At 41.7% G+C, this 19,055-nt stretch overlaps 1 protein-coding gene across 1 annotated transcript in view; it reads right to left on the bottom strand.

Moving 5' to 3' along the window:
- Nucleotides 1-18,727, bottom strand: part of LOC115103178 (protein FAM110B-like) — a 44,231-nt gene extending 25,504 nt beyond the window's left edge. The window contains exon 1 of the mRNA XM_029623909.2: nucleotides 18,454-18,727. The gene's annotated coding sequence lies outside the window, so the exon portion shown is untranslated. The remainder of the gene's footprint in view (nucleotides 1-18,453) is intronic.
- Nucleotides 18,728-19,055: the final 328 nt, after the last annotated feature.

Below are 19,055 nucleotides of genomic sequence, written 5' to 3'. Positions count from 1 at the left end.
GATGTATCGTTCCTGGAAGTGAGTCTCCTTCTGTAACGCAAGGTACAATGGTTGCCGCTGGGAATTATGCACCGATTTAGACAAAGGACACTGGACGGCCCCCTGGCAAATGTAGTTTCTTATGGCCAATCTTCCAATGATATGCCTACAAATACACCACAATGCTGCAGACATCTTGGATGAACGGCAGAGCGCATAAGCTCGTTCACAGCATATTCACAGCCATATAAGGAGACGTTAGTAAACACAGCGTCAAAAATCCTGTTCATTTCCTGTTTGAAGTTTCATCTTGGTTTCGCCTGTAGCATTAGTTCTCGGGCACTCACAGATAATATCTTTGCAGTTTTGGAAACGTCAGAGTTTTGTCTTTCCAAGGCTGTCAATTCCATGCATAGTCGAGCATCTTTTCGTGACAAAATATTGCGCTTAAAACGGGCACGTCTTTTTATCCAATAATGACATAGCGCCCCCATAGGTTGAAGAGGTTAACTGACTTGCCTAGTTAAATAAATATTAAATAAAAAGGTGTAAAAAAAATACAAATATTTAAAAATACATATTTTTTTACATTGGCCAAATCGGTGTCCAAAAATACCGATTTCCGATTGTTATGAAAACTTGAAAATCGGCCCTAATTAAAATCGGCCATTCCGATTAATTGGTTGACCTCTAGTATTGAGTATCTTGGATGAAATGTGCCCAGAGGTGCCCAGAGTAAACGGCCTGCTCCTCAGTCTCAGTTGCTAATATGCCCATATTAGTAGTAGTATTGGATAGGAAACACTCTGAAGTTTCTAACTGTTTGAATGATGTCTGTGAGTATAACAGAACTCATATGGCAGGCAAAAACCTGAGAAGAAATCCAAACAGGAAGTGAGAAATCTGAGGTTGGTCGACTTTCAACCCAGGCCCTATTGAATTCACAGTGGGATATGAATGAAGTTGCACTTCCTAGGGCTTCCACTAGATGTCAACTGTCTTTAGAAACTTGAATGAGGCTTCTACTGTGTTGTGGGACTGAATACAAGCTGAATGAGTCAGGTTACTGGCAGAGAGCCATTTCCTGGTCATGCGCATTCCACATGATATCGACCTGCGTTCCATTGCTCCTCTAGACACAAAGGAATTCTCCGGTTGGAACATTATGATAAAAACATCCCAATGATTGATTCTATACTCAGTTTGAAATGTTTCTTCGACCTGTAATGTAAATAAAAGTTTAAATAAAAATAAAATAGCTGGCTAGAATAACTTACCAATCTAAAGTTAGCAGGCTTGGGATAATTGAGTGACTTGACATAAGAGAAAAACTGCTGATGCACAACCAAATTTCGAAATGGCACCTTGTGTATTATTCTATAACAGTAAGTTGAGACCCGACAGAAATGTTCCAGATTGACTGACTTTGTCTTAAAGTAATGATGGACTGTCATTTCTCTTTGCTTATTTGAGCTGTTCTTGCCATAATATAGACTTGGTCTTTTACCAAATACGGCTATCTTCTGTATACCACCTTGTGTGGGAAAAAGTACTAAATTGTCATACTTGAGTACAAGTAAAGATACCATAATAGAAAATGACTCAAGTAAAAGTCACCCAGTTAAATACTGCTTGAGCAAAAGTCTAAAAGTATTTGGTTTTAAATATACTTAAGTATCAAAAGTAAATTGAATTTCTAAAATGTACTTACAGTGGGGAGAACAACTATTTGATACACTGCCGATTTTGTAGGTTTTCCTACTTACAAAGCATGTAGAGGTCTGTAATTGTTATCATAGGTACACTTCAACTGTGAGAGACGGAATCTAAAACAAAAATCCAGAAAATCACATTGTATGATTTTTAAGTAATTAATTTGCATTTTATTGCATGACATAAGTATTTGATACATCAGAAAAGCAGAACCTAATATTTGATACAGAAAACTTTGTTTGCAATTAGAGATCATACGTTTCCTGTAGTTCTTGACCAGGTTTGCACACACTGAAGCAGTGTGCCTAAAGTAAAGGTAAAAATATAAACCATTTACAATTCCTTATATTAAGCAAACCAGACTGCAAAATTTAGATTTTTTTATTGACGGATAGCCAGGGGCACACTCAGACAATTTACAAATTAAGCATTTGTGTTTTGTGAGTTCTTCAGATCAGAGACAGTAGGGATGACAAGGGATGTTCTCTTGATAAGTGTGTGAATTGGACCATTTTCCTGTCAAAATGTAACTAGTACTTTTGGGTGTCAGGGAAAATGTAAAAAAGTACATTATCAATGGGCCCCCCATTGATTTTGTTAGTCAATCTCACAGATGTTTTTATTTAACCTTTATTTAACTAGGCAAGTCAGTTAATTCTTAAGCCTAGGCATCCCGCTAGCGGGACAACTTCCGGTGAAACTGGAGGACTCGCAATTCAAATAAATAATCATAAATATTATGGATATTAAACATTTAGGTACACGTGTCTTATATTGGTTGAAAGCTTAAATTCCTGTTAATCTAACTGCACTGTCCGATTTACAGTTGCTATTACAGTGAAAACATGCCATGTCATTGTTTGAGGACAGCGCCCCACATCAAAATATTTTTCCACCGGCACAGGTTTCATAAATTCACAAATGGCGATTAAATATTCACTTACTTTTTGAAAATCTTCCTCTGATTTGTCATCCAAAGGGTTCCAGCTATAAAATGTAGTGTTGTTTTGTTAGATAAAATCCTTCTTTATATCCCAAAAAGTCTTTAGTTGGCGCCATCGATTTGCGTAATCCACTCGTTCAACATGGAGAGAAAGGAATCTGAAAATCTACCCCTAAACTTTGTTTCAACAAGTCAAAATATGTTTCTATTTACTCCTCAGATACCCTAAAATGTAATCAAACTATTATTTCTTACGGAAAGTAGTATGTTCAATAGGAAACCGATTTTAGCAGGTGCGTCCTATCTTCATAGCGCGCGCAAACACTAATTTCCAAGACTGTGTCCCTGTACTAAAACTGATATTTGTTATTCATTTTTGAACTTACAAGCCTGAAACCTTTAACATACACTGCTGACACCCTGTGGAAGCCACATGAATCACATCCAGGTAGCTAATTCTCAGTATGCCCTTATACTGGCCATTCTAAGAGGATGGTCTCTCAAAAGAAACAAAATTACAGTTGGTTTTTCTTTGGATTTTCTCCTACCATATCTATTGTGTTTGATTGTCCTACAATATTTTAACATTTCTTCAAACTTCTGTGTTTTCTATCCAATGGTACCAATTATATGCATACCCTGGCTTCAGGGCCTGAGCAACAGGCAGTTTACTTTGGGCACGTCATTCAGGCGGAAATTGAGATAAAAGGAGCCTTAAGATGTTTTAACCGCTCTAGGGTATGTGGGATACTAGCGTCCTATCTTGCCAACATCCAGTGAGATTGCAGAGCGCCAAATTCAAATACAGAAATAGTCATTATAAAAATTCAGAAAACAAAAACATATTTTACATAGGTTTAAAGATTAACTTCTTGTGAATCCAACCACGGTGTCAGATTTTTAAAATGCTTTACGGCGAAAGCATACCTTACGATTATTTGAGAAAATAGCCCAGCAGACAAATCATTACAAACAGTAGCCAGCCAAGTAGAAGAGTTACACAAGTCAGAAATAGAGAAAATTAATCCCTTACCTTTGATGATCTTCATATGGTTGCACTCGGAAGACATTAATTTACTCAATAAATGTTCCTTTTGTTCGATAAAGTCTCTTTATATCCAAAAACCTCTGTTTTGTTCGCGCGTTTTCTTCTGTAATCCACAGGCTCAAACGCAGTCAAAACAGGCAAACAAAAAAATCCAAATTGTATCCGTAAAGTTCATAGAAACATGTCAAACGATGTTTATATTCAATCCTCAGGTTGTTTTTAGCCTAAATGTTCTATAATATTTCAATGGGACTGTTGACATCTAGTGGAAGGCATAGGAACTGCAATTTGAATCCTAAGTCGATGGATACTGTAATGGCATTGAATAGAAAACTACAAAACCAAAAAAGAAACTACTTCCTGAATGGATTTCTCTCAGGTTTTCGCCTGCCAAATCAGTTCTGTTATACTCACATACATTATTTTAACAGTTTTGAAAACTTTAGAGTGTTTCCTATCCAAATCTACCAGTTATACGCATATCATATCTTCTGGGCCCGAGTAGCAGGCCGTGTAATTTGGGCATGCTTTCATTCCAAAATTCAGAATGCTGCCCCCTACCCTAGAGAAGTTAAGTACTTTACACCATTGATACCACCCCTACCTTGTCACAACACAACTGATTGGCTCAAACTCCACTAAATAACTTTTAACAAGGCACACCTGTCAATTGAAATGCATTCCAGGTGACTACCTCATGAAGCTGGTTGAGAGAATGCCAAGAGTGTGCAAAGCTGTCATCAAGGCAAAGGGTGGCTACTTTGAAGAATCTCAAATATATTTTGATTTGTTTAATTAACACTTTTTTGGTTACTACATGATTCCATATGTGTTATTTCATAGTGTTGATGTCTTCACTATTATTCTACAATGTAGAAAATATTTGATTTAAAAAAATAAAAAACCTGGAATGAGTAGGTGTGTCCAAACTTTTGACTGGTACTGTAATTTGAAACCCAAATCAATTGGCCTTTACAAGCAGAAAGGAGTTAGTGACTTTATCCGAATACTGTCAATGTCACAATCGTCCACAGTGCTACTGCAGACACAGCTCTTCTCTGGCTCTCTGCACCGCTTGTTTGTGTTTGGGAAATATGGAACTGCTCGTTACCTGGCACCCTTCAACTGTTCCTGTGGAGACCTTTGGTTGAGACCATCTGCTCAGGCAGGGTACTATATGGTCTGTCTCATCAGTACCTTCTGGTGGGTCGTTCACACTCACAGCAGTGCTGCCGTATAATCCCCCTTCATTCGACTTGATGTTGGAATAATCTCACGACTCTGGTAGCATGCCCAGCCATCTGTAAATAAGTCTCTACACCAGTGGTCACCAAGATTTCCTGAGTCAAGACCACATTCTAATTCAAAATGCAGGTCAAGATCTACCGCTCAGATTTGATTTAAACGTGACATAAAAAACGTAAACCTATGCAACATTGACCAATTAAAAACAGTTCTGTTTGTGCAGAAGGCTATAGGCCCAATACATTATCACTGCATATTGGCTATGCTTGAAATTCCCTGCCAATGTGGTTCTTTTCAGACCATTTTCAAATGATATTTCAAAATTGTAGGTATATGATCACACTGGTAATAGGTCATTTTGTTTTATTACTTGTGAGGCACAGCTGAGTGAGCATAATCATTTCCTTTTTTTACTGGACTGATGACCTGCATCTGATGGTCAGTCTGAGGTGAGGGAGGGAGCAGTGATGAGGCTGCCTCTCACCAGACTCACCGTCCCTCCGCTCTCCCTTCCTCCACTGAGAAAAGGAGACAGTCTTCCAGCTGATGGTCAGTCTGAGGTGAGGGATGGAGCAGCAGTGAGGCTGCCTCTCACCAGACTCACCGTCCCTCCTCTCTCCCTTCCTCCACTGAGAAAATGGGACACAGTCTTCTGATGGCGAAACACAAGTCGCATTGCATTATTTCTGCCTCATGCACCAATTAATGTTGTTACTCCTATGACCAGAGAAAGTAAAATATTCCTGGATATTAAAAAAAGGCAAGACAATAATAAAAGCAACGCAAGCTTATGGAAACACTTTACTAGACTGATTCATTGCAGGTGCAGTGCTGGTTGTAGCGTGAGTGAAAGTAGAGAGAGCTCACATTTTATGTCTCGTAAAAAAAAAGTGCTGAACAAGGTGTTGACAGTGCTCAATAACTTAAGCATGAACTTACTCATAAAAACAGCAGCTCTTTGCTATATTCGTTGAGTCTCTCTATAGTCATTCTCTTAAAAGTTTTGAAATCTTACATTATCAACTTTGCTGTGCGTTCAAGGCTTTGTTTTACAGTCTATGGCACGAGAAAATTGTGCAGACACGGTGATCAGAGCTGTCCAATTAGCCAGCGGCAGGCCTATAGGTGTAATTGATTTGCTCTCTGGGCCTGCCGGGTAGGCGGAGTTCTACCTTCAGGACAGATGAAATTGTGTCAAGCAAAAATTGGCTCTTATCCAAAACGATTAGGGTTAAGCTCCTTGCTCAAGGGCACATAGACAGATTTTTCACCTAGTTGGCTAGGGGATTCGAACAAACAACCTTTCGGTTACTGGTGCAGTAAGATCACTTTCGCAGTCTAAAAACAAGCAGAGATCTACCACTATTTTTTTTTTTTACCTTAACATTGCTATTGTTATTTTACAGCTGCTCTGTAATTATTTGTTACTTTGTTTCTTTTATTTTTATTAGGTATTTTTCTTAACTGCATTGTTGGTTAAGGGCTTGTAAGTAAGCATTTCACTAAGGTCTACACCTGTATTCGGCGCAGGTGACAAATAAAATGTGATTTGATGAACCTAATAAAACCAGTTGTGTAGGAATGAGGTTTGTGCAGTAGGACTATCACAGCATATTGGCTATATGACTGGCCTCCCAAAATTGTTAATCAGACCATATTATATTTCACAACTCAAGCTTTGATAACAAAATAGATCAGTTGGTGTTGCACTTGTGAGACACAGCTGAGCATAAATTGAAATGTGCGTTTGGTCAAGGTGCTTTCAAGACAACTGGGGCCCAAGGTAAAATCATGATGTCAGTGATCTTAAGGTTGGAAAGTCGGAGGTCTAGAAAGATGCCAGAGTTTCTGACTTGGAATCCCGAGTTGGATGACCGTTCAAAACTATGTTTCCCAGTCGGAGCTAGTTTTCCCCAGTAGTTCCCAGTTGTCTGAGATTTCTGAGTTCCCAGTTGTTTTGAACACGGATTTAGTATCAGTGGAGAGAGGGAGAGAACAGAAGAGGGTCCCGCCTCTCACGGTCCCTGAGCTCTCCTTTCTTTCCTCCGGTGAGACTGACCAGAGAGAGGGGGAACAGTCTCCCACCTGATGACTAGAGAGAGGGGGAACAGTCTCCCACCTGATGACTAGAGAGAGGGGGAACAGTCTCCCACCTGATGACTAGAGAGAGGGGGAACAGGTCTCCCACCTGATGACTAGAGTGAAGGGGAAAAGGTCTCCCACCTGATGACTAGAGTGAGGGGGAACAGTCTCCCACCTGATGACTAGAGAGAGGGGGAACAGTCTCCCACCTGATGACTAGAGAGAGGGGGAACAGTCTCCCACCTGATGACTAGAGAGAGGGGGAACAGTCTCCCACCTGATGACTAGAGAGAGGGGGAACAGTCTCCCACCTGATGACTAGAGAGAGGGGGAACAGTCTCCCACCTGATGACTAGAGAGAGGGGGAACAGTCTCCCACCTGATGACTAGAGAGAGGGGGAACAGTCTCCCACCTGATGACTAGAGAGAGGGGGAACAGTCTCCCACCTGATGACTAGAGAGAGGGGGAACAGTCTCCCACCTGATGACTAGAGAGAGGGGGAACAGAGAGAGAGGGGAACAGTCTCCCACCTGATGACTAGAGAGAGGGGGAACAGTCTCCCACCTGATGACTAGAGAGAGGGGGAACAGTCTCCCACCTGATGACGAGAGAGAGGGGGAAAAGGTCTCCCACCTGATGACGAGAGAGAGGGGGAACAGTCTCCCACCTGATGACGAGAGAGAGGGGGAACAGTCTCCCACCTGATGACTAGAGAGAGGGGGAACAGTCTTCCACCTGATGACTAGAGAGAGGGGGAAAAGGTCTCCCACCTGATGACTAGAGAGAGGGGGAACAGTCTCCCACCTGATGACTAGAGAGAGGGGGAACAGTCTCCCACCTGATGACTAGAGAGAGGGGGAACAGTCTCCCACCTGATGACTAGAGAGAGGGGGAACAGGTCTCCCACCTGATGACTAGAGTGAGGGGGAAAAGGTCTCCCACCTGATGACTAGAGAGAGGGGGAACAGTCTCCCACCTGATGACTAGAGAGAGGGGGAACAGTCTTCCACCTGATGACTAGAGAGAGGGGGAAAAGGTCTCCCACCTGATGACTAGAGAGAGGGGGAACAGTCTCCCACCTGATGACTAGAGTGAGGGGGAAAAGGTCTCCCACCTGATGACTAGAGAGAGGGGGAACAGTCTCCCACCTGATGACTAGAGTGAGGGGGAAAAGGTCTCCCACCTGATGACTAGAGAGAGGGGGAACAGGTCTCCCACCTGATGACTAGAGTGAGGGGGAAAAGGTCTCCCACCTGATGACTAGAGAGAGGGGGAACAGTCTCCCACCTGATGACTAGAGAGAGGGGGAACAGTCTCCCACCTGATGACTAGAGAGAGGGGGAACAGTCTCCCACCTGATGACTAGAGAGAGGGGGAACAGTCTCCCACCTGATGACTAGAGTGAGGGGGAAAAGGTCTCCCACCTGATGACTAGAGTGAGGGGGAAAAGGTCTCCCACCTGATGACTAGAGTGAGGTGGAAAAGGTCTTCCACCTGATGACTAAACTCGAGTCGGATTGCATCTGCCTCATGCACAAATTCATGTTGTTCATATGAGAAAGTTAAATATTCCACGATATTACAATAGACACGACAAGCTACTAATACTAAAACGCGGGGCCGTTGATAGGCCTACACTTGGCTACTCATTCATTGCAGCGCTAGTGGAAGTAAGGAGAAGTGCGTTTTATGTTTTGTAATAGTGTCGAATAAAAACAGTGTTGACAGTCCTGAATAAAAAATGTAACATGAACTCACTCATAAAAACAGCAGCTCTTTGCTGTATAATTTGGACGGTCTCTATGTGGTCATGGTTTTAAAAGTTATTAACTCTTACATAGGCTAGTAGCCTATCAAACTTTGCTGTGGGTCATGAGAGTTCTGTGGGCATGGTGATTTGAGCTATCCGATTGGCCAGCGGAGTAGTCGCAGCACTCAATTTAGTCACCGGTCTGCCAGGTAGGCAGAGTTTATCTTCTGTAACAAATTAAATAGTTAAAAATGTGAACACTGAGTACCTGCTGCGCAGGGCTTATGAATCAAGTGCACCTACCGCCAAATTCACAACACGAATAAAAATGGAACAAAATGGAGCGCAAGCCTTTATCGTTGGATTTTCTACAGAAATGTTTGGTGATCGACAAGGAATGCATTGAAAATCATAGCCATGAATACATAGCCATGAATGTCAAACAAAATCACCCAGCCCTATGTAGGCCAGGCCTATCAGTGTTTGTTGTTTCTTGGAGGGTAAAAACAATAGATTTGCATTTGAACATGCATATGAACAGGTCTGCCTGAGAGGCCTTTAGAAGTCACAACATAACAGCCTGAGACCCAGGAAGGCTTAACGCCAAGCAGAAGCAGACCAAAGGTGAGGCATAAGCACAACCCCAGCAGGACAGAAATGTCACTCTGGATCTAATCCTAAAACGAGATGATTCACTGTCGAGGCTTCGGCCCTTTGAGAATCAGTCAGTGTGCACAAAGGGGCATGATGTGCACCCTCCTCACATAACAGCACGGCAGGAAGTCAAGTAGCTTAGATGTACACTAACTTAAATTACAAGACATTGGGCCTAGGCCCACATCCCAGAAAAAAAAAGGAGGTTCCTCTATCCTGAATGCTGCTGAAAGTAGCTCTCCTCGCAATCAAGCGCAAATACACAGTGTCTGACAAGGAGTTCTTACACAGGGCTCTACACTAAATGTGTACAGTATGCAAATTATTAGTAGGCCTATTTTCCAGGGCTCAGGAGTGTTTGATTGGCCTGTTATGTGTTGAATGGTTGAGGTATCAGGGTTTTGGGAGTCAAAAGACCATCCGGGAGGCCTCACACTGGTGTGTTAGGCCACATGATCAGATCAGCTAATTCGCTTGTCTCTCCAGAGGCAGATGCACTCGACATTAAAAAAACAAGCAGCAGGTAGGGCAACCGTTGACTGGAGGCAAAACACACACACACACACAGAGATGTGTTCACTGTCAGGAAAAAGCCTGAAGGGGCCCTGTTTTTTTACAGCTGCGTCTCCATTGATGTGTCAGGAATCAGACAGATGGGTCTAAATTGCCTCCAGAGGATTCACATGAGCTGAGAAATATGAGACCAGGGCCACACTATCACAACCATCAACACAATAACACAACCTAGCCTAGATGGCCACACTATCACAACCATCAACACAATAACACAACCTAGCCTAGATGGCCACACTAACACAACCTAGCCTAGATGGCCACACTATCACAACCGAAAAATGAAACAATCAACACAATAACACAACCTAGCCTAGATGGCCAGACAATCACAAAAGTGACTCAGTAGTACACACTAACATAACTGAAACATGAGACAGCCACATAACCATAAATAAAATGGCCACACTTTAATCTCCGATATGACACAGAGACAGTATCTGTAGCAAAATGCAGACAAAAACTTCATTACCACAATCAAGTCGCATTATCACAATCCTAAATTGACACTTCACAGTCACATTTTCACATAGCCTAACCTTCCAGAGAATTCTAATGAGCCACAATGTTATCACCACAGCAATCTCTGAATTAGCCCAGCCAACTCAAACAGCCCAGACATAAAAATAGCTAGCCTGGCTGAGACTACAGCCACACTTTAACAACGCCTATAACAGTGACACAATACAACCTAGCCAGTAAATGCCACTATCATACAATGTAAACAGCAAATTAACTCAAGTATAGTACAACCATCAGAGAAAATTCACGAGCATCAGCAGCAACTGCAAGGCTTTATTATAGCTAGCTTAGTTTTAGCGCATTACAGCTGCAATATGTAACTTTTTTGGGTGACCAGACAAAATTCAAAATAGAAATGTGAGTTATAGATTGTCATTCTCATTGAAAGCAAGTCTAAGAAGCAGTAGATCGGTTATGTACGCTATTTCTATGCTTCCCGTTTTAAAGTTTTGTTTTTGCGTCTTACTTTCGGTTTTGTACCCCAGCTTCAAACAGCTGAAAATACAATATTTTTGGTAATGGAAAATATATTTCACAGCGGTTTAGATGGTACAATGATTCTCTACACTACAGTTAGAGATGTCTATGGTCAACCTTCAAGACTCCCACGGTCTACAGTAAATGCCCACTCCCAAAAGTATTTGTACTCTACTCACTCTCCCTCCTACCCCTCCTCTACCTCTCCTCCTCCTCCCTCCTGAGTGCCAGCTTTATAACCAGTCTCAGTAAAACTCCACTGCTCCACTTTAAACCCCCCCTCACACCCCTCTTTTTCCCTTCCTCCCTCTGCCCTCTTTCTCCCTCTCTCCCCATTTTTCTTCTCCCTCCAGGATCATATCAGTGGAGCTGTCCTAGTGAACGCTGTCTGACTGACCCAGTCTCTCTCTATTGCTCCTCAGACGGCATGCTAACATGCCTCAGACACTGTAGCGTACTCATGTACAAGAGTGCCCTATTGTTTGAGTACAGAAACTGAGGTTGTTGGTTAGCAGTGTTTGCTGGACCCCAGGTAGAGTAGCTATGCAGTCATAGTTATCTCAGGAACCATGGATATTTAATGTCACTGCCAGTGCCAACAATTCTTTGACTCCAAATGTTCGAGACAAACATAGCCAGCCTTAAAATGTCCTAATCAAAATGTGTGACGTCTCGCTGACCACCACATCATGCCCTGGGGCTGAGAAAGGAACGGCCTAGATTATAGAAGAGAGGACATGTGCTATGTTCAGCAGGACCTGTACCACATCTGTTTGATGTGTAATTCAATGACATAACTAACCTTTGTAAGAGTCACAATAAGTTGCTTTGTGTCCTCTGAGATCAGAAGTTGACCACCATGTACATGGTAGATTTACCTCTGCTATTTCATAAAGCCAAAGCATATCCCTTATTGATTGGCAAGTGATTGTGTTGCAATAAAATGTTTTATAATGACTAAAACCACCACATTGCAAGTCTATTAATCAGATGGCTACTATGCATTCCCAGCAGGTATCCAGGGACTTCCTTTCACGATTCATCTACCCTTTCTTTTCAGATCAGTGCAGATGAAGAGGAGAGTGAGAGGGAAAGGAAGCCCTTTCTAGACTATTACGATGCACCCCATGCTGCGCCCGACAAGAAGAACGAGGGGGATAGAAGACCTGACTGTCTGGTCGTGCCTTTTGGAAAACAGCAGAAACTCACTCTCTCACAGCTGTAGCAGGTCTTACTGTTCAACAAGACGCCAAGCAATAAAACAGAATGTTGGACGTAAAACATCAGCATCCCAAAATACCTGCCTCTCTCTTCTAAGGAGGAACACTAACCATGAAAGTGGGAAAGTAACTGGTTGTGCCTTGGCTAATGGTTATTTATTTATTTCACCTTTATTTAACTTCTCTAGGAAAGGGGGCAGCATTTGGAATTTTGGATGAAAAGCATGCCCAAATTCAACTGCCTGCTACTCATCCCCAGAAGATAATATCGTAGATTTTCTGCAAAGGGACCAGGACAACTGATCCATGTAAAGGAAAGAATTCATAGGGCCATGTATCGTGAGATTTTGAGTGAAAACCTCCTTCCATCAGCAAGGGAAGATGAAACGTGGCTGGGTCTTTCGGCATGACAATGATCCCAAACACACCGCCCGGGCAACGAAAGAGTGGCTTCGTAAGAAGCATTTCAAGGTCCTGGAGTGGCCTAGCCAGTCTCCAGATCTCAACCCCATAGAAAATCTTTGGAGGGAGTTGAAAGTCCGTGTTGCCCAGCAACAGCCCCAAAACATCACTGCTCTAAAGGAGATCTGCATGGAGGAATGGGCCAAAATACCAGCAAAAGTGTGTGAAAACCTTGTGAAGACTTACAGAAAACGTTTGACCTCTGTCATTGCCAACAAAGGGTATATGACAAAGAATTGAGATAAACTTCTGTTATTGACCAAATACTTATTTTCCACAATAATTTGCAAATAAATTCATTTAAAAAATCCTACAATGTGATTTTCTGGATTTTTCCCCCTCATTTTGTCTGTCATAGTTGAAGTGTACCTATGATGAAAATTACAGGCCTCTCATCTTTTTAAGTGGGAGAACTTGCACAATTGGTGGCTGACTAAATACTTTTTTCCCCCACTGTATCTAAGAGGGTGCCCATGGTTACGGATTTAGGTTTGTACCTGGTAGGTTCCTTGACAATTTGTGTGAGAATGAGGGCATCTAGCTTAGATTGTAGGACGGCCGGGGTGTTAAGCATGTCCCAGTTTAGGTCACCTGGCAGTATGAACTCTGAAAATAGATAAGGGGCAATCAATTCACATATGGTGTCCAAGGCACAGCTGGGGGCTGAAGGGGGTCTATAACAAACGGCAATGGTGAGAGACTTGTTTCTGGAAAGGTGGAAGCTCAAATTGTTTGGGCACAGACCTGGATAGTATGACAGAACAATGCAGGCTATCTCTGCGGTAGATTGCAACTCCGCCCACTTTGGCAGTTCTATCTTGGCGGAAAATGTTATAGTTAGGGATGAAAATTTCAGCATTTTTGGTGCCCTTCCTAAGCCAGGATTCAGACACGGCTATGACATCCGGGTTGGTGGAGTGTGCTAAAGCCGTGAAGAAAAAAAAAACTTAGGGAGGAGGCTTCTGATGTTAACATGCATGAAACCAAGGCTTTTACGGTTACAAAAGTCAAATGAGAGCGCCTGGGGAATGGGAGTGATGTTGGGGGCTGCAGGGTTTGGGTTAACCTCTACATCAGCAGAGGACCAGAGGAGGAGTAGGATAAGGTTTCTCAACCCTCTATTCTGTTGACCAGCTCCGGTCCATATTATGTTGCTAACTTGTCTGCTCTGTCAGATAGTGTCAACTCACTATTTCATCAGTTCTCAACTAATAGCTTTAAACTCAGCTATAAGGCGGAGAACCACAGCTTGCTAGTCCCTGGCACAGAAATGGTTGAAAAACACAGGTGTAAGATGGTCTTTTACGTCGGCTAATACTCTCTGCTTTAGTAGTCTGATGATTCTCAGTGTATGATGTATGGATGCTCATGTGTTCGCAGATTGTTCCAGGTCAGGCATTTGCAGCAGCTTAGAGCTTCACTTCTAAAGATAAGTATTTAACCCCTTTATTATGGTAAGCCTAAATAAGTTCAGGAGTAAAAAATTGCAAGAAAAGTCACAATAAGTTGCATGGAGTCACTGTGTGTAATAACTGTGTAATAAGTGTTTACCATGATATTTGAATGACTACCTCATCTCTGTACCCCACACACAATTAATTATCTGTAATGTTCCTTAGTCAAGCAGTGAATTTCAAAACACATATCCAACCAAAAAGACCAACGCTGTTTTCCAATGCCTTGCAAAAGGCACTTATTGGTAAATGGGTAAAAATAAAAGCAGACATTGAATATCCCTTTGAGCGTGGTGAAGTCATTAATTACACTTTGGATGGTTTATCAATACACCCAGTCACTACAGGAAGCCTGTACAGAATAAAATATTCCAAAACATGCATCCTGTTTGCAACAAGGCACTAAAGTAATACTGGAAAACGTGGCAAAGCAATTAACTTTTTGTCCTAAATACAAAGTGTTATATTTGAGGCAAATTCAATACAACACATTACTGAGTACCACTCCATATTTGAAAGCATAGTGGTGGCTGCATCATGTTATGGATATGCTTGTAATCACTAAGGACTGGGGAGTTTTTTTAGGATAGAAAAAGCAGGTCTAAGGCACTGCATCGCAACAGCCTGGGGTTTGATCGCCCCATAGGGTGGCGGACAATTGGTCCAAACCCGGGGGGGGGGGGCTTTATGTTTTCCTTTATGGTTTCCTCCAACACATTGGTGCGGCTGGCTTCCAGCTTAAGCAGGCGGGTGTTAAGAAGCGCAGCTTGGCTGTTCATGTTTCGGAAGACGCATGACTCGTCCTTTGCCTCTTCCGAGCCAGTTGGGGAGTTGCAGCGATGAGACAAGATCGCAATTGGATATCACGAAATTGGAATGAAGCTAAGCACAGGCAAAATCCTAGAGGAAAACCTGGTTCAGTCTGCTTTCCATCAGACACTGGGAGAATAATTCACCTTAAAATAACCTCAAACACAAGGCCAAATCTACACTTTAGTTGCTTACCAAGAAGACAGTGAATGTTCCTGACTGGCTGAGTTACAGTTTTGAATTAAATCTACTTGAAAATCTATGGCCTGACCTGAAAATGGTTGTCCAGCAATGATCAACAACCAATTTGACAGAGCTTGAAAAACGTTGAAAATAATAATAGGCAAATGTTGCACAACCCAGGTGTGGAAAGCTCTTAGAAACTTACCCAGAAAGACTCTGTAATCGCTGCCAAAGGTGCTTCTACAAGGTACTGACTCATGGGCCAAGGTACTGACTCATGGGCCACTTTGTTTACTTTGTCTACATTCTCATCTCATATGTATATACTGTACTCGATACCATCTACTGTATGCTGCTCTGTACCATCACTCATTCATATATCCTTATGTACATATTCTTTATCCCCTTACACTGTGTATAAGACAGTAGTTTTGGAATTGTTAGTTAGATTACTTGTTGGTTATCACTGCATTGTCGGAACTAGAAGCACAAGCATTTCGCTACACTCGCATTAACATCTGCTAACCATGTGTACGTGACAAATAACATTTGATTTGATTTGACTTATGTAAATTCGATATCTGTATTTCTTTTTCAATAAATGTGCTAACATTTCTAAAAACATGTTTTCACTGTCATTAGGGGTATTGTGTGTAGACATGTGAGAGAACAAATCTATTTAATCCATTCTGAATTCAGGCGGTAACAACAAAATGTAGAATAAGTCAAGGGGTATGAATACTTTCTGAAGGCACTGTATGTCCTCAATGTTTTTAGGAACATGCCTACATGTTCATACAAGTCATATTTTCAAGTGACTTACTGGTTTTCCCTGTGCAAAAAAATGTGTAGGCTAGCTTATCATCTTCATGTTTTGTTTTAATGTAAACCCAACAGATGTTAAGGGGGTACTTTTGGTTCATGTTTATGGCATAGAGAGGCAGCAGCACTATGGACATTCAGTACAAGCAGCAGTCATAACACTTTCAGGAGTGAAGCTAATGACTCCCTAGTGAAGGTAATACAATTTAGAGTTAGCATTTACTGCCTTTCTGTGTTCCTCTTGACATTATCCCTTGCTGCTTGCCATAGCAGAGTGTAGGCTAGCCGAAATGATATCCCTTTGCAAGGGGCAACAAACATGTAGTGATTATAATAGCACAGCCTACTACTCCAGATAACTGGGAATAGTGAAATGAATTAAATGTATCACACTGACCTGGCATTGACTGTGAGACCCATATGTTAGACATGTCAGTCTCTCCAATTCGTCAAGGTTCAGCATTCCTCACAAATAAAACGTTTTAGTGATGAACACTAGAATCAACAGCTGCTGTTGTCTTGGCTGTGCCAGCCCAGGTGTGCATGGCCAGGCCAGATAAGGGATGAGTTTATTGGTGAGCAACTGGGCAGGTTTAGTGTTTAATATTCATGTGATCAAGAGGGGAATTCAAATTGTCCAATTACACAGCAGGGACAGAATGTGTCAACGGTGTCATAATGTGTTGTTTCGAGTCGGCAACCTATGACGCACACAGTCAGGTTTTTTGCCTAAAATGTTCGGCTACTGCTGTTATGCAATATGCATCACAACAGTGTCAAGCTTTAATGGGATACTGTGAGATTCTGGCAAGTAAGCCGTTTTTCTACAGTCAGAAGAACTCGTGGATACCATTTTAATGTCTCTGCGTGCAGTGCGACGGAAGTTAGTTTTGCGAGCCAAAGCTAACTAGCAGTAGCGCAGTGACTGGAAGTCTACAAGTACAGTAGCATTACGCTAGCATACCTGTAGAGATAATTGACAGAATCTCGCAGTATCCCTTTAAAATGATTAGGCCAGGGCCAAATGCATATTTTTTTTAAATGGTTGCTTAACTTTTAATGCACACATTTGATGTGTAATAAAAGGGACTTGGGGCATGACATTACTTTATGACCCCACTGTTGGTCTCTGTCATAAACCTGATATAAGCATATCATGCTTAACATACTGTCAATAGGAAACATATTATGTTAAACTAAGTCATGTTTATGACTTATGCAGGCAGTATGACGGAACATTCAAATAAAGTGTTTCTGCTAAATTCATCCAAGCCTAATGCTTTTCCCTCGTATTCTCCTGAGAACCTGTTCACAATGATATAAAATACCCAAATGCATTTTCCACGCCAGCCTACCAACGAACACACACACTCTAATCCCAATATTTAGCTTTTGACACTAAACCTGTTGTGTGCAGCTGTGTACCAGGTACTGTAGATCAAATGATTCAGCCAGAGTTAGTTCAACTTAGTTCCACTGTTGTACCCCATCAGACCCTAAATATAAGCTTGTTTCAATCCAATGTTTGTAAACAAAGTAAATGTTAACAAACACTATATAGGAGCCTCAAAACATGGTTAAAACTATGATGTTGATATCATGGACGGTCAGTACTTGCAGCCATAGCTCTGTCTATGAATTTGAGAGTTGTTACAATTCTCCAGCACCATCCTTCAGCTTTTTACCAGAAACAGGGGCGGGGAATCCACTTAGTTAATGTTTCAACTTCTGATTGCCGCTTTAAACTATTGGCACTCGATGCAAACAGACCTAATGCTAATATATAATCAATGCAATACACTTGCACTTAATTTCCACTAATGTAATAAAGACTAAAAATTTCATTCTAAAAATGTCAGTCAAAACAGAAAAACACCACAATATCTCAGAAGAACCATAACATTGTCCTGTATGCCATGTTCTCAGTGGACTGGCGAGTCCAAGTTTCCCTGCTTGTTAGCGGGCAATCACATCTCATAACCCCATACAATAACGATGCTGACTACGCAATTCCCCAGCGCTCGAGCCACCCAAAACATCATAATGACAGAATGTTAAAACCGCAAAAAAAAGAGAGCAGCATTGAGGTTTAGTTGCATCGTTTCGTTGTGACCTGCTGCTTCAGGCTGGTGTAATGACGCAACGTTGTAGAACTAGTGTAGCTACTAAATTACAGCCACCAACAACCTGTATGGAGCATTGTGAGCCAAAAAAAAACAACAGTGGAGTACACACGAACGTTGCCTGGTGCTTGCATGCCAATTGAAACACGACGTCGCACATGATCACGAATTTATTCTGAAATTGACTTTACTCAGACTTGACTTTATTCCATATTTTGTGTTTAATAACTAGCTAGCTAGTTGACATCATTCAAACAATCCATTCAGCCTACGGTGATGGAGAATTGAGGGAAACGGACGAAAAAAAGTCAAGAACGCATGGCAACGCCAGTCTGTGCAGAATATATCGGCTACTAGACAAGCATATGGTAAACCATAGGTCAATTCCTTACCTTGATACCCAGCGAAGGAAAACAAAGGATCCTGCAATATCGTTCCGTTATACGGAACGTGTGGGGAGGGCAACACCAAACAGCTAATTCAACGCAATCTGCAGCGCACTGTACAGTCCGTATCCATACAATGACGGCGCCAGGGAAAGGGGTAACAAGGGACATATTCCAAATGTTCTTGCATATGAATCTTCGTATAAGGATTTAAGTTCACATTGCTTGATTATTATAACATAACTGTTGATGAATTGTTAACGATAAATAATTGGTGCTAGAGATATGATGCTATTTTTCATTCTCAGTCGATTGTGCACCCCTACCATTGTAGATGTTGCGCTCCATTTTCTCTTAAAGGAGATGCGTCCTTTTTATGAAGACGGATCATGCTGGCTGGTATACACTTTCATCAAAGCAATAACGGAGCAAATGTTCCAGTTTTGATATATTTCTGTGACATCATTTAATGATAACCATTTCCCTAACCATAACCCGGTGATCTTCAGGCATTGGCATATACATTCGTTTATATATTAATATTCATTTTGTCCATCTCATATCACTTTAATCAGCCTAATTGAATAATTAGAGAGCATGATCCAATC

Source organism: Oncorhynchus nerka, linkage group LG20 (genome assembly GCF_034236695.1).
Source record: "Oncorhynchus nerka isolate Pitt River linkage group LG20, Oner_Uvic_2.0, whole genome shotgun sequence".
Taxonomy (NCBI): Eukaryota; Metazoa; Chordata; class Actinopteri; order Salmoniformes; family Salmonidae; genus Oncorhynchus; species Oncorhynchus nerka.
The sequence above is the reverse complement of the archived record's forward strand: the minus strand, read 5'-3'. Positions and strand labels throughout refer to the sequence as shown.